Genomic DNA, 3,398 nt, shown 5'->3' with positions numbered 1-3,398 from the left:
TATGGCATTCAGGCCAATTTTCCGGTGTTCAGGCCGAGCCGGTATTCAGACCGAAGAAGTTTCCGACGATCAGGTCGATGTACTTATGGCATTCAGGCCAATTTTCCGGTGTTCAGACCGAGGCGGTATTCAGACCGAAGTGGCGTTCAGGCCAAGTTTCCGGTATTCAGACCGAAGAAGTTTCCGACGATCAGGTCGATGTACTTATGGCATTCAGGCCAATTTTCCGGTGTTCAGACCGAGGCGGTATTCAGACCGAAGTGGCGTTCAGGCCAAGTTTCCGGTATTCAGACCGAAGAAGTTTCCGACGATCAGGTCGATGTACTTATGGCATTCAGGCCAATTTTCCGGTATTCAGACCGAAGAAGTTTCCGACGATCAGGTCGATGTACTTATGGCATTCAGGCCAATTTTCCGGTGTTCAGACCGAGGCGGTATTCAGACCGAAGTGGCGTTCAGGCCAAGTTTCCGGTATTCAGATCGAAGAAGTTTCCGACGATCAGGTCGATGTACTTATGGCATTCAGGCCAATTTTCCGATATCCAGACCGAAGTGGTGTTCAGGCCAAGAAAAATGAAAAAAGAAGAGAGAATAATAATCCCCAGTGGATGTGTGGTGATCAGACCATGGTTATCCCTGTGTTACCATTTATTTTGGTATTTAGGTTGACATTTCTGTTTCGGTACTCAGGCCGACTTTCTCCGTACCAGACGGATTTTTGCTTTCGGAGTTCGTTTCTTCGCCAATGCTGACAGGCGTTGTTAATTATATCCCATCAGAGTGCAAATTGTTCGTCTGTTCTTGGTATTCAATCACTCTTCATCCTGGTCATCCGAAAGCCGAGGCTATTTCGTATCGACAGGTTCACAGTGGATTGAATAGGGGCAGCTGTAACACCTCAAAATTTGCCCTCCTCTCTTGGGACTAGCATTATCATTTTGCATATCATTTTAGGTCATTAGGCATTGCATATTGCATATCATGTGGTTACATTGTGCGATCTATCTTCCCAAGTCTTGATTAGAAGATGAGGAAGTCTAAGTGCAAGCCTAGGGTTTATTGACTGATCATTGGCCATCTGAGGATTGGGCTGTGAATTAGGGTTTTGTGATTCTCAATGGATATTGGTCTTCATCTTGATTACAATGATACATCATCATCATCATGGTTTGTTTTCATCAAGTGATTGAAGCAGATTCCTTGAGATTAGGGTTTTGACCACTGGTCAACCCTAATCAGTTGCATTGGGCCAATCTGGGCATAATCAGGAGATGGGGTTTATGAATGTTATGGGGTTCATTCTATGATTATATTGTGCTTATGGAGGCTGGGGTATCACCCTTGAGCCATTTCAGTTGGAGATTGGGGCTCAGATTGATCTATGCATTGCCTGATTCATCTGTCAGTTGAAAAGTCAACTGTGGTCAACTGTACATGATCTGATGGATTTGGAGGTGAAAATGAGTTGGATACACTTCATTCATGTTGGAACAAGTGTTAAATGACATTGCAAAGCTTAAGAATGGAGAAAATCAAGTCAGGACAAAAACTGCCAAAAATAGAAAGTGACTTGTAATTGAAGTTTCCAAAAATGGAAAGTTTTTGACCTCAAAGCCACGTGTCCAAGGAAGCTTCAAATGAAAAATTGTTCAACATGAAAGTTGTAGATCTTGTTCTCACCTTTCCAAAAAGTCCAAGAACTTGAAAATCCCATGTATGGTTGGAAAATTATGGCTCGGTGAATTTCAGAAATGACCCATAATCAGGAGGCCATAACTTCCACATGGAGTGTCCAAATTGCAAGTTCTTTATATGCACAAACTCCATTTGACATGTACTTTCATGGTGCATAATTGGATTTTTTCAAAAGTGGCCAATGCAAAAAGTCAAATTTCAACTGGACAGTTAAAATGGACCAAGGGCAAAATTGTCCAACTTGTGAAATAATTGGAATTTTTGAGTGGGGATTTTTGCTACACCTCATGAATGGCATTTAAAAGTTGTTGGAATCATCATTTCATGGCAAAGGCTTATGGTTTGAAAATTGGCCATTAAAATGAAATTGCAAAATTGGACAAAGTGGCATTACATGGTGCTTTTTCAAAATACACATCCAATGAGAGTGAGGCAAGTGGCAACAGCTCACACATGGCATTTGGAAGTTGTGTGAGCTGTCAAATAGGTGGCAATGAGCTGGCATGTGAAATTCCTTTTTTGCCCTCACTTGAAAAAAACCAATTTCACTAATCATCTCCAAATGGTTAATTAACATGATTAAGTGATGATTAAGCACACATATATAATCTTAATCTCATTCTAATCATAAGAAAAAAATCATTTCATCAAATTCAGATCTGAAACTTTCCAAATTCTCTCAAAATCTCAAGAACACCAAAATCTTCAAATTCATCAAACTTCATCAATCTTTGATCAATTTGCGAAATTCTTGTTGCATTGATCTTGAATCACCACATGCTCCATCTGTTTTTGCCTTTCCACATCCAAAACCGTGCCAAGCTCCACTGTTCAAAGAAGCATCATCAACGGTGAATCGTGAATCCAAGCATTAGGAGCGAAATCGAGTGAATCCAAGCTTTGCATCTCATTTCTACTAGCACATACTACATCTGTTTGGAGCTGGATCACGCGAAGAACGCCAAGAACAACACTGCCATAGCAGGTATGTCACGTTTTCGAGTAACACGATTCTTCAACTTAGCATATGCGTTTGGTAGTGTGTTTCACGTAGAGTGTAGTGATGCTTGTAGTTTTGCGAATGGATAGCTATGTAGGAAGAAATCTGGATTCGAAATTTTGAGAGCAAACCCTAACATGATCGATTCGCATGATATAGCAATTGTTAGGTTAAAATAAGTTCATATTTGGATTGTACACGTTGAGACGGTTCGAACGGTTAGCTACTTGCTCGTTTTGGTGTTGATTTGGAAAATTCGTGTTCTTGAGTGTTCATTGCATTTCTGGAAAAATCTGGAATGGAAGGGATGAAGTTAGTGTGTTTGATCTGAAAAACCATTTGAATTTTCAAACTGGACGTTTACCGCCCCCGCGCTCATAATTACAACTATGCCACTGCAATTTCATTTTAATTATATTAATTCAAATAATTATTAGAAAATTCACAATGACTTTAAAAAATTCATAGAAAATCATAGAAAATTCAGAAAAATGTGGAAATTTTGTGTTGACTTTGTTGTTGACTGTAGGATTTTTTTGACCTATTGGTCAAAGTTGTGCATGGTAGAAATAATATTTGACCTAGGGTTCTTTCACATATGTGCATTTTTGGTACCTTGTGCTATTGTGATCATGAAATCCTCATATTCTAAAAGAAATTCTTGAAAATTTTTGTGATGATTCTTGACTGATTGATGCTCATT

Source organism: Lathyrus oleraceus, chromosome 4, assembly GCF_024323335.1.
Source record: "Lathyrus oleraceus cultivar Zhongwan6 chromosome 4, CAAS_Psat_ZW6_1.0, whole genome shotgun sequence".
Lineage (NCBI taxonomy): Eukaryota > Viridiplantae > Streptophyta > Magnoliopsida > Fabales > Fabaceae > Lathyrus > Lathyrus oleraceus.
The sequence above is the reverse complement of the archived record's forward strand: the minus strand, read 5'-3'. Positions refer to the sequence as shown.